The following is a 12,645-nucleotide window of genomic DNA, read 5'->3' on the forward strand; positions in this document are numbered from 1 at the left end:
TTAATCCACCTAGCGGTGATGATGCCTTTCTCGCTCGTTCAAAATAGTTGATAAACATATATGAAAAGTCTAAAATAATAATTGGTGAATAAGACTTATTTTTCACATTTATTTATACCAGATGAACCGGCCTAGGGTCGAAGATCTCGTAAATAAAGATAGATTGAATTGAAAATTCACATTTGTTATAATTGCTGCCGGATGCAATTTGTTGCAAGCAAATCGGATGAGGTTAAGTGCCCGGAAAATGTGATGAGGTTGTGCAATTGCACAAATCGAGTTTCAGGCATAGTATAAAAATTTGTATCACAGATCACTCTTTACAAGTAATCGATTCAAGCACAAAATCTGATAATAACTATCTGGTGATGGTTAAACTGCGCCCAAAACTATCCGTCATCAACAATGTTCGGTACCGACGACCGCCGCGGTACGACCTAGAGCGACTGAAGCAACCTGATGTCGCCACTGCATACGCGCAGCATCTCGAGGCAGCGTTGCCGGAAGAGGGTGAGCTCGATGGGGCCCCTCTTGAGGACTGCTGGAATACAGTCAAAGCAGCCATTAACGACGCAGCGGAGAACAACGTCGGGTATATGGGTCGAAGTCGACGGAACGATTGGTTCGACGAAGAGTGCAGACAGATTCTGGAGGAGAAGGACGCAGCGCGGGCGGTCGCGCTGCAGCAAGGTACCCGGCAGAACGTGGAACGTTATAGACGGAAGCGGAGACAGCAGACCCGCCTTTTTCAGGAGAAGAAACGCCGCCTGGAAGAAGCGGAGTGCGAGGAGATGGAACAGCTGTGCCGTTCTCAAGATACACGCAAGTTCTATCAGAAGCTCAACGCATCCCGCAAAGGCTTCGTGCCGCGAGCCGAAATGTGCCGGGATAAGGATGGGAGCATCTTGACGGACGAACGTGTGGTGATCGAAAGGTGGAAGCAGCACTACGAGGAACATCTGAATGGCGCTGAGAGTACAGGCAATGAAAGTCAAGGCAGCGGAGGAGATGACTACGTCAGTTCAGCGGACGATGGAAGCCAACCAGCCCCCACCTTGAGGGAAGTTAAGGATGCCATTCAACAGCTAAAGACCAATAAAGCAGCTGGTAAGGATGGTATCGGAGCTGAGCTCATCAAGATGGGCCCGGAAAAGCTGGCCACTTGCCTGCACAAACTGATAGTCAGAATCTGGGAAAACGAACAGCTACCGGAGGAGTGGAAGGAAGGGGTTATATGTCCCATCTACAAGAAAGGTGACAAACTGGAGTGTGAGAACTTTCGAGCGATCACCATCCTTAATGCCGCCTACAAAGTGATATCCCAGATCATCTTCCGTCGTCTGTCACCATTAGTGAACGAGTTCGTGGGAAGTTATCAAGCCGGCTTCGTTGACGGCCGCTCGACAACGGACCAGATCTTTACTGTACGGCAAATCCTTCAAAAATGCCGTGAATACCAGGTCCCAACGCACCATCTGTTCGTTGATTTCAAGGCGGCATACGACAGTATAGACCGCGTAGAGCTATGGAAAATTATGGACGAGAACAGCTTCCCTGGAAAGCTTACCAGACTGATCAAAGCAACGGTGGATGGTGTGCAAAACTGTGTGAAGATCTCGGGCGAACACTCCAGTTCGTTCGAATCGCGCCGGGGACTAAGACAAGGTGATGGACTTTCGTGCCTGTTGTTCAACATTGCGCTAGAAGGTGTCATGCGGAGAGCCGGGTGTAACAGCCGGGGAACGATTTTCAACAGATCCAGTCAATTTATTTGCTTCGCGGATGACATGGACATTGTCGGCCGAACATTTGCAAAGGTGGCAGAACTGTACACCCGCCTGAAACGTGAAGCAACAAAAGTTGGACTGGTGGTGAATGCGTCAAAGACAAAGTACATGCTTGTGGGTGGAACCGAGCGCGACAGGGTCCGCCTGGGAAGCAGTGTTACGATAGACGGGGATACCTTCGAGGTGGTCGAGGAATTCGTCTACCTCGGATCCTTGCTAACGGCTGACAACAACGTTAGTCGTGAAATACGAAGGCGCATCATCTGTGGAAGTCGGGCCTACTACGGGCTCCAGAAGAAACTGCGGTCGAAAAAGATTCGCCACCGCACCAAATGTGTCATGTACAAGACGTTAATAAGACCGGTAGTCCTCTACGGACATGAAACATGGACAATGCTCGAGGAGGACTTGCAAGCACTCGGAGTATTCGAGAGACGGGTGCTTAGGACCATCTTTTGGCGGTGTGCAAGAAGACGGTGTGTGGCGGCGAAGAATGAACCATGAGCTCGCCCAGCTCTACGGCGAACCCAGTATCCAGAAGGTAGCTAAAGCCGGAAGGGTACGATGGGCAGGGCATGTTGCAAGAATGCCGGACAGCAACCCTGCAAAGATGGTGTTCGCTTCCGATCCGGCAGGTACGAGACGACGTGGAGCGCAGCGAGCGAGATGGGCAGACCAGGTGCAGAACGACTTGGCGAGCGTGGGGCGTATTCGAGGATGGAGAGATGCGGCCTCGAACCGTGTATTGTGGCGTCAAATTGTTGATTCAGTGTTATCTGTATAGATGTAGACTAAATAAATGAAATGAATCTGATAGATAACGCGTGACAGAGCTAGTGTTACCAAAATCAGCATTCTTGAGCTCATATTGTGCAATACTTTATATCGTAATGATAACATATATCGGAAAATCGAAAATCGTTGTTTACCTTCGTGTAATTTGTTATGGATTATAGCAAGGCTGTTTTCGATCATTTAGTAATGTAGCGAAGGTTTTTACAACTCTGCCTAATTGTTGTTTCTATTGCACTAATAACAGAGTTATAGCGCTAGTTGCAGTAACTTATTATACAGACTGATCGAAATTTTGTTATCATTTAGTATTAGTAACTAGTGCTTTAACTCTGTTGTTAGTTTAATTAAAACAACAAACTATTAGGCAGAGCTGAAGAAAAATAATCGCACTAGAACTCTGTTGTAACACGTTTTGACATTTAACCTCTGGAATGAGTCATTGTAGTTTGTCAATGATCGAACTAAGACTATTAAATTATCAAAAACATACTTGGATTATAGAAAAGTTTGAATACTTATTCTACTGACTTCCAAAAATAGAAAATTTTCTCCGAAGCCTACCAAAACTCATTTTCTCCTACATCATCCGAGTGCTTTTTATTTGAATTCTTCTAACAGACATGCTGTCACTATGAACGGGGTTCCAATTATTTGGTCTAGCGAAGTCCAAGATTTAGGACTTATGTATAGCATGAATGAATTAACTATCAAAAATCACACAGAAGGTATGCAAGCAAAAAGGTACAAAAATAGTAAGTGAATATTCATAGAAAATCAAAATCATAAAATATTTTTTTGATTTACAAACTAATTGTTAGGCCAGCCATGTTTTACATATACTGTGTCAAAATGGGTTATTTGCTGCAACGCCAGGAAGAATGCATTTACAGAGGATTCAAAATAAAATATTGAAATTGATTATGAAGTTGCTTCCCTGCGCACCAAAACAATAAGAATATCACATGTGACTTATTTGAATGAAATGACACAAAAGCACCTGACGTAAACTCAATCGTACCGTTTTGACTCAAATCCCGAACGTGACTTATATTCCGATATACCTAACTAAACTTTTATCGGTTCAGATTATATCCACCAAACCAAAGCACAGCCCTCGGTGCGTTACCGCACGTATGCACGCACAAGCAGCCTACGTCTTGATGTAGTGAAATAGTTATTTATTGCAAATCGCGTAGCCTCTTGTTCTTCGAACACTAATATTTCAAGAAACAAAGATAGCTCAGTGGTAACGTGATAGGCTCTCATTCAGAGGATTTATGTTCGATCCTCGTGTAAGCCATCTTTTTTTTCAAAACTCATATTTTCTAGGTGTGTGGTATAATACGCATTGCAAGAAAAATTTTGAATACTAGAAAATTCAAGAGCCTTTAAAAAAATTGTATTTAATATTTTCCATGCCAATGGAACGTAATGCTGTGTATTGTTTATATTTATATTCATGACATTTCTATAATTGAATCCATCTGATTATTTGGAATATTTGAAAGAATTCAGGTCTGAACTTTAGATGATGGAGGTAGGAAATGAAACAAAAATACATAAGTTGAGAATCGATATGTACTCAACAGTTTTCTTTAATGATTGTTAGCAGAAACAAAATAGCTTTTGATTTATCTTGGAAGAAATCAAACTTGCCCACCGAGTTTCAGTAGACAGTAAACATAAGTAGGAAATTATATTCTATTGCTTCAATGCACAAAAGAAAATATGCTTTACTGAATAGAAAAGACATAATTATTCAATAAAATTAGAAGCTTGCGAGTTTATGGTGCAGCAGACGTTATATCCAAGGAATTGAGACCGGGGATTTCCCTCTGCGCGTTATTTCCTTGGAGCTATCCAAAATTTTCTTTTTTCCGTGATACATACTCATGAACCAGTTTCCCCAAATCTCATTTGCTCGGATCAACATTCAACCCATCTGAGCTAAAAATAGAACATTGCCGCACGCAATGCGATGTGTGTTGGTGATGCTTCCTTCAGCAATATTCATCCGACGGCAAGAGACTGAAGCGAATGCGCATGCGTCCCGCGTCTTCCCGCACACCAGCTGTATTCCCATATGCTAATTGAACGCCACAAAGAATGATGCATGCATATGCGTAAAAATAGAACAGAAGCACGGCTTGCCGCTGATGCTACGATGGTTAAGCCGACCGATCCACAGTGGCGGAAACCCAGACAAAACCCAAAACAAATCGTTCTTTCGTGAAGCTGATATTATTTTAATTTTGCACATTTAGTCAATGATAATTCCTCAATTTGTTAATTGTAGTTGGTAAATTTAATTTTTGGTGACTTGGTTCAAGTTGATGGTGTAACATATATGTATGGGAAAATTAAATTTAACTAAATTTTGTATCGGGAAAGATTCGGAAAGAACTGATATGATGCATTGAAATATATATTTTGTCACTTAACAGTGGTTAGTTTGGCGAATTGCGCCTTGCTGCACCAAAGCGGGAAATTTACTGTTTCAAGGTTAGAATTAAGACGCTGCTCTGATCCTAAGTCTTGGGCTTTGGATAGCATAGCATATGTCGGATAACTATTCAAATTTCAAAATGAATTCAGCGTTACAAAATTATTGTTGCTAAATTTTAAGCGCAATCGTAGGTTTAGTCGAGCATTTGTATGGGGGACCATCACTGCGCGACGGCACATTGCCATTCCTTCTTTTAGGCGCATTCGAACGGGAAAGCGTTGAACGTGTTAACCCTCTAAGACCCGGGACGAACGGATTTTTTTCAAATGGCTCGCATTCAGCACCTGATCGTCGGAATTCCTCGCGGTTTCGTTTGTGCTCAATGGGAATAGCTATATTTTTGCTCTGATACATTTTCAAATAAAAATTTTTGTTCAGGTCCGAGTTATTGCTAAAAATAAGTGTGCGCGGGGGTGTTTTTTCTATAATTCAAACATCTCTTCAATATTCTGGACGTGTTCATGCCCAAAACTTATCAAATCACCCATCAAACCAACCCAAAAAGATATTTGTAAAGATTTTTAGTCGATTCCGATGTTTTCACCATTTGAGTAGGGCAGGATTGACTGAATTCAGGGCCGCATTCAGGGGTTACAATGGTAGAGTATGGGCTAAAAATTCAATTACAATAAAATTTGCATGAGCATGCGGCTGCACAAATTTAAAAATCAGGAGTTTTAAATATTTAATTTTCAATTGAAATTGACTTTCTGAAATTCTTATCAGTGCCGGATTTAGGGGTCGGAATGGGGGTGACCAGGGGCCATATCACCAATTGCAATGAAACTGGGCATGCGACTGCTAAAACTTCATGAAAACACATCAGGAGTTCAAAGAAATCTGTTTCAAATGGAAATTGATCTTCTGAAATTTCAACCAGGGCCGGATTTAGGAGTGAAAATGGGGAGGGCAGGGGCAATATCACCAATTGCAATGAAACAGGGCATGCGACTGCTCAAACTTCATGAAAACACATCAGGTGCTCAAAGAACTCTGTTTGAATTTGAAATTGACCTGAAATTTTGACCAGGGCCGGCTTCATGGGTCCAAATGGGGAGGGCAAGGGCCATATCACCAAAAGCAATGAAACTGGGCATGCGACTGCTCAAACACCATGGAAACACATCAGGAGCTCAAAGAAATCTGTTTCAAATGGAAATTGATCTTCTGAAATTTCAACCAGGGCCGGATTTAGGAGTGAAAATGGGGAAGGCAGGGGCCATATCACCAATTGCAATGAAACAGGGCATGCGACTGCTCAAACTTCATGAAAACACATCAGGTGCTCAAAGAACTCTGTTTGACTTTGAAATTGACTTTCTGAAATTTCAACCAGGGCCGGATTCAGGGGTGAAAATATGGAGAGCGGGCTGCTCAAACATCATGAAAACACATCAGGAGCTCAAAGTATTCTGATTGAACTTGAAACTGCTCTGATACAAATTTCAAAAATTTCTCCGGAAAATACTCCAGGAATTCCTCCGGAAGTTCCTCCAGGAATTCCTCCGGAAGTTCCTCCAGGAATTCCTCCGGAAGTTCCTCCAGGAATTCCTCCGGAAGTTCCTCCAGGAATTCCTCCGGAAGTTCCTCCAGGAATTCCTCCGGAAGTTCCTCCAGGAATTTCTCCGGAAGTTCCTCCAGAAATTCCTCTGGAAGTTGCTCCAGGAATTCCTCCGGAAGTTCCTCCAGGAATTCCTCCGGAAGTTCCTCCAGGAATTCCTCCGGAAGTTCCTCCAGCAATTCCTCCGGAGGTTCCTCCAGAAATTCCTCTGGAAGTTGCTCCAGGAATTTCTTCGGAAGTTCTTTCAAGAATTTTTCCAGAAAAGCTCCAGGAAGTTCCACCAGGAATTCCTTCGGAAGTTCCACCAGGAATTCCTTCGGAAGTTTCTCCAGGAATTCCTCCAGAAGTTCATGCAGGAATTTTTGCAGAAGTTACTTCACGTATTCAGGAATTCTTTCGGAACTTTCAGAGATCCTCCAGGAATTTTTGACTTCCGAAGGAATTCCTGGTGGAACTTCCGAAGGAATTCCTGGTGGAACTTCCGAAGGAATTCCTGGTGGAACGTCCAAAGGAATTCCTGGAGGAACTTCCGAAGAAAATCCTGGAGGAACTTCCGGAGGAATTCCTGGAGGAACTTCCGGAGGAATTCCTGGAGGAATTTGCGGAAGAATTCCTGGAGAAACTTCCGGAGGAATTCCTGGAGGAACTTCCGGAGGAATTCCTGGAGGAACTTCCGGAGGAATTCCTGGAGGAATTCCTGGAGGAACTTCCGGAGGAATTCCTGGAGGAACTTCCGGAGAATTCCTGGAGGAACTTTCGGAAGTATTTATGGAGGAACTTCCGGAGGAATTTATGGAGGAACTTCCGGAGGAATTCCTGGAGAAACTTCCGAAGGAATTCCTGAAGGAACTTCCGGGAAATTCCTGGAGGAACTTCGAGAGAAATTCTTGTAGGAACATCCGGATGAATTGCTGGATGAACTTCCGGAAGAATTCATGGCGGAACTTCCTGAGGGATTTATGGAGGAACTTCCGGAAGAATTCATGGAGGAACTTCCGGAGGAATTCATGGAGGAATTCCTGGAGGAACTTCCGTAGGGTTTCCTGGAGGAACTTCCGAAGGAATTCCTGGAGAAACTTCTATAGGATTTCCTGGAGGAACTTCCGAATGAATTCCTGGAGGAATTTCCGAATGAATTGCTGGAGGAATTTCCGAAGGAATTCCTGAAGGAACTTCCGGAGGAATTCCCGGAGGAACTTCTATAAGATTTCCTGGAGGATCTTCCGAATGAATTCCTGGAGGAATTTCCGAATGAATTTCCTTAAGGAATTCTCTCGGAAATTCCTCCAGGAATTTCTTCGGAAGTTCTTTCAAGAATTTTTCCAGAAGGTGCTCCAGGAAGTTCCACCAGGAATTCCTTCGGAAGTTCCACCAGGAATTCCTTCGGAAGTTTCTCCAGGAATTCCTCCAGAAGTTCATGCAGGAATTTTTGCAGAAGTTACTTCACGTATTCAGGAATTCTTTCGGAACTTTCAGAGATCCTCCAGGAATTTTTGACTTCCGAAGGAATTCCTGGTGGAACTTCCGAAGGAATTCCTGGTGGAACGTCCAAAGGAATTCCTGGAGGAACTTCCGAAGAAAATCCTGGAGGAACTTCCGGAGGAATTCCTGGAGGAACTTCCGGAGGAATTCCAATAGGAGCTTCAGGAGGAATTCCTGGAGGAACTTCCGGAGGAATTCCTGGAGGAACTTCCGGAGGAATTCCTGGAGGAACTTTCGGAAGTATTTATGGAGGAACTTCCGGAGGAATTCCTGGAGGAACTTCCAGAGGAATTCCTGGAGGAACTTCCGGAGAATTCCTGGAGGAACTTTCGGAAGTATTTATGGAGGAACTTCCGGAGGAATTTATGGAGGAACTTCCGGAGAAATTCCTGGAGAAACTTCCGAAGGAATTCCTGAAGGAACTTCCGCGAAATTCCTGGAGGAACTTCGAGAGAAATTCTTGTAGGAACATCCGGATGAATTGCTGGATGAACTTCCGGAAGAATTCATGGCGGAACTTCCCGAGTGATTTATGGAGGAACTTCCGGAAGAATTCATGGAGGAACTTCCGGAGGAATTCATGAAGGAATTCCTGGAGGAACTTCCGTAGGGTTGCCTGGAGGAACTTCCGAAGGAATTCTTGGAGAAACTTCTATAGGATTTCCTGGAGGAACTTCCGAATGAATTCCTGGAGGAATTTCCGAATGAATTCCTGGAGGGATTTCCGAAGGAATTTCTGAAGGAACTTCCGGAGGAACTTCGGCAGAAATTCTTGGAGGATTTTCCGGAGGATTTCCTGGAAGAACTTCCGGAGGAATTCCTGGAGGAACTTCCGGAGGAATTCCTGGAGGAACTTCCGGAGGAATTCCAAGAGGAACTTCCGGAGGAATTCCTGGAGGAACTTTCGGATGAATTCCTGGAGGAACTTTCGGAGGATTTCCTGGAGGAACTTCCGGAGAAATTCCTGGAGGAACTTCCGGGGAAATTCCTGGAGGAACTTCCGGAGAAATTCCTGGAGGAACTTTTGGAGGAATTCCTGGAGTATTTTCAGGAGAAATTCCTGAAATTTGTATTAGAGCAGTTTCAAGTTCAATCAGAATACTTTGAGCTCCTGATGTGTTTTCATGATGTTTAAGCAGCCCGCTCTCCATATTTTCACCCCTGAATCCGGCCCTGGTTGAAATTTCAGAAGATCAATTTCAAATTCAAACAGAGTTCTTTGAGATCCTGACGTGTTTTCATGAAGTTTGAGCAGTCGCATGCCCACTGCCCAGTTTTATTTCTATTGGTGATATGGCCTTTGCTCTCCCCATTTGGACCCCTGAAGCCGGTCCTGGTCAAAATTTCGGAAAGACAATTTGAAGTTCGAGCAGAATTCTTTGAGCTCCTGATGTGTTTTCATGAAGTTTGAGCAGTCGCATGCCCTGTTTCATCGCAATTGGTGATATGGCCCTGCCTTCCCATTTTCACTCCTAAATCAGGCCCTGGTTGAAATTTCAGAAAGTCAATTTCAAATTCATACAGAGTTCTTTGAGATGCTGATGTGTTTTCATGAAGTTTGAGCAGTCGCATGCCCTGTTTCATTGCAATTGGTGATATGGCCCCTGCCCTCCCCATTTTCACTCCTAAATCCGGCCCTGGTTGAAATTTCCAAAGATCAATTTCCATTTGAAACAGATTTCTTTGAGCTCCTGATGTGTTTCCATGGTGTTTGAGCAGTCGCATGCCCAGTTCCATTGCTTTTGGTGATATGGCCCTTGCTCTCCCATTTGGACCCCTCAAGCCGGCCCTGGTCAAAATTACAGAAGGTCAATTTCAAATTCAAACAGAATTCTTTGAGCTCCTGATGTGTTTTCATGAAGTTTGAGCAGTCGCATGCCCAGTTTCATTGCAATTGGTGATATGGCCCCTGGTCACCCCCATTTCGACCCCTAAATCCGGCCCTGATAAGAATTTCAGAAAGTCAATTTCAATTGAAAATTAAATATTTAAAACTCCTGATTTTTAAATTTGTGCAGCCGCATGCTCATGCAAATTTTATTGTAATTGAATTTTTAGCCCATACTCTACCATTGTAACCCCTGAATGCGGCCCTGAATTCAGTCAATCCTGCCCTACTCAAATGGTGAAAACATCGGAATCGACTAAAAATCTTTACAAATATCTTTTTGGTTTGGTTTGATGGGTGATTTGATAAGTTTTGGGCATGAACACGTCCAGAATATTGAAGAGATGTTTGAATTATAGAAAAAACACCCCCGCGCACACTTATTTTTAGCAATAACTCGGACCTGAACAAAAAATTTTATTTGAAAATGTATCAGAGCAAAAATATAGCTATTCCCATTGAGCACAAACGAAACCGCGAGGAATTCCAACGATCAGGTGCTGATTGCGAGCCATTTGAAAAAAATCCGTTCGTCCCGGGTCTTAGAGGGTTAAACAAAGCACGATGCTTTTTGAAATTGCTATATGACGACTGAGGAGTATTTACAGGCTGTTATATAGGGTATTTGTGCTTTTCTTAGCGCTTAATAACAATAAGACATGAGAAAAGTTATGTCTAACGTTTAGCACACAAGAGGATTTTTAATTATTGAGCGGATATCCTATCGTAAAAAGGTCACCCCAAATTACTATTTAGTAATTTGCATAGGGCACCCGTAACCTGAGGGGTTCTTATTGATACTTCCCATTATTATACACATATGTGTCTACTAGTTTGGATGTAATCATGCAATTATACCAATATAATTTTGCATTTACATCCTCGAATCAATAGTGAATCTACTTTTATCTCAATTCAGCGTATCCTAGCGATTTCAATAATTTATCTATTAGAGCATCATTACTGGGCGCGAGTGTTTTGATCATCCTCGCAACGCTGTCATTTTAGTTTAGTCACTCTTTTTCGCACTGGTCACTATTTTCGGTTATCATTTTGGTGGCTGCATTCCGTACAGGTGACGTTTAATAGTTCATCAAATAGCAGCGCTGTTATCGCGCTACCAAATTTGATCACCTGTCCACTGCGCTACTGTTTTAGCAGCGCGTTTAGTAGCGACCGGAAAAGTGTCAAGTAATGATACTGCGCTGCCAAACGGCTTATACTCACCTCCGGCAATCTTGCTCTAAGTTAATGTATTGAAACTGTATATTTTAATAACCAACGGTAAAAGCTAATATTTTCTTTTCTCGATCCATCAATACTTCCAGTATAGGAATCGGTACCCTAGCAGGATAAACTCTGATGCTCATAGAGGTAATGAATATATGCCCAATTCGATGATTTATATTTGTATGTATCTTGCAACATGCTATGTGTATTGCTGGTGCTGTGGTGTAGTAGCCGCTTCCCGATCAAGAGATCACGAGTTCGAGTCCAGATCAGAGCATTTTGCTTTTTTTTTGCACGTAAAAACAGTTTTTTGGCCATAACTCCGAAACGCAAAGTTCAATCGATCTAATTTTAAATAGGAACCAATGGGACTGCATTCCGCGTCGAATGCAACTTGTTGCGAGCAAATCGAATAATGATAAATGGCCAAAAACGTGTCTCACATTTTTGTACACATACACACACACACACATACATACACACATACAGACATCACCTCAATTCGTCGAGCTGAGTCGATTGGTATATAACACTATGGGTCTCCGAGCCTTCTATAAAAAGTTCGGTTTTGGAGCAGTTCTATAGCCTTTCCGTATACTTAGTATACGAGAAAGGCAAAACTAGTAAAGAGTCAAAAGTCAAGAGTAAAGAGCAAAGAGATGAAATAGCAAAAAATGGGAAATGGGAATTGGAAGTGGAAAATTTGAAATGTGAAATAAACAAAGAAAAAATTAAAAATATGTAGGAAGAAAGAAAAACCCAGATTAATCCACCTAGCGTTGGTGGTGCCTTTCTCGCATTTAGTTAAGACACCAACCTTATATGGGGTTTATATGGTCCGATGTACCATTTTCTTCATAACTTTGAAACGCAATGACCGATCGTTATGAAATTCAATAGTGATCAACAAGGCTTTGTCCCCTGTCGAATGAAACTTGTTGCGAGAAAATCGGTTAAGGATTACTATACGAAAAGTTGTCTAATGTTTTTATAGCTTTTGTGCACACACATACACACACACATACACACATACATACACACGGACAGACAGACATGTGCTCAGCTCGTCGAGCTGAGTCGATTGGTATATAATACTATGGGTCTCAGAGGCTTCTATAAAAAGTTCGTTTTCGGAGTGAAATGATAGCCTTTCGGTACAACTTAGTTGTACGAGAAAGGCAAAAACAGGCGAAAAAATTAAAAGGGTTATGTAGAGACACTACCGCACGACGTAAACTACCAAGTATACAAAGTAAGCATTCAAATTTGTAGTGCCATCTGTCTACTATAGGAAAAGAAAGGCCAGACTTTCAATCATTTATTTATTTATTATCAGACTAAGGCCGGAGTGGCCTGTGCTGCACATTAAAGTCTTCTCCATTCAGCTCGGCCCATG

General features: G+C 42.7%; 1 protein-coding gene across 1 annotated transcript in view; it reads left to right on the forward strand.

Annotated features, from left to right (window-relative positions):
* The window catches only part of LOC134226449 (hsp90 co-chaperone Cdc37), a 395,365-nt gene that overhangs the window by 429 nt on the left and 382,291 nt on the right, over positions 1 to 12,645 (forward strand). The gene's annotated exons all lie outside the window — the stretch shown is intronic.

This window comes from Armigeres subalbatus, chromosome 3 (assembly GCF_024139115.2).
Source record: "Armigeres subalbatus isolate Guangzhou_Male chromosome 3, GZ_Asu_2, whole genome shotgun sequence".
Taxonomy (NCBI): domain Eukaryota; kingdom Metazoa; phylum Arthropoda; class Insecta; order Diptera; family Culicidae; genus Armigeres; species Armigeres subalbatus.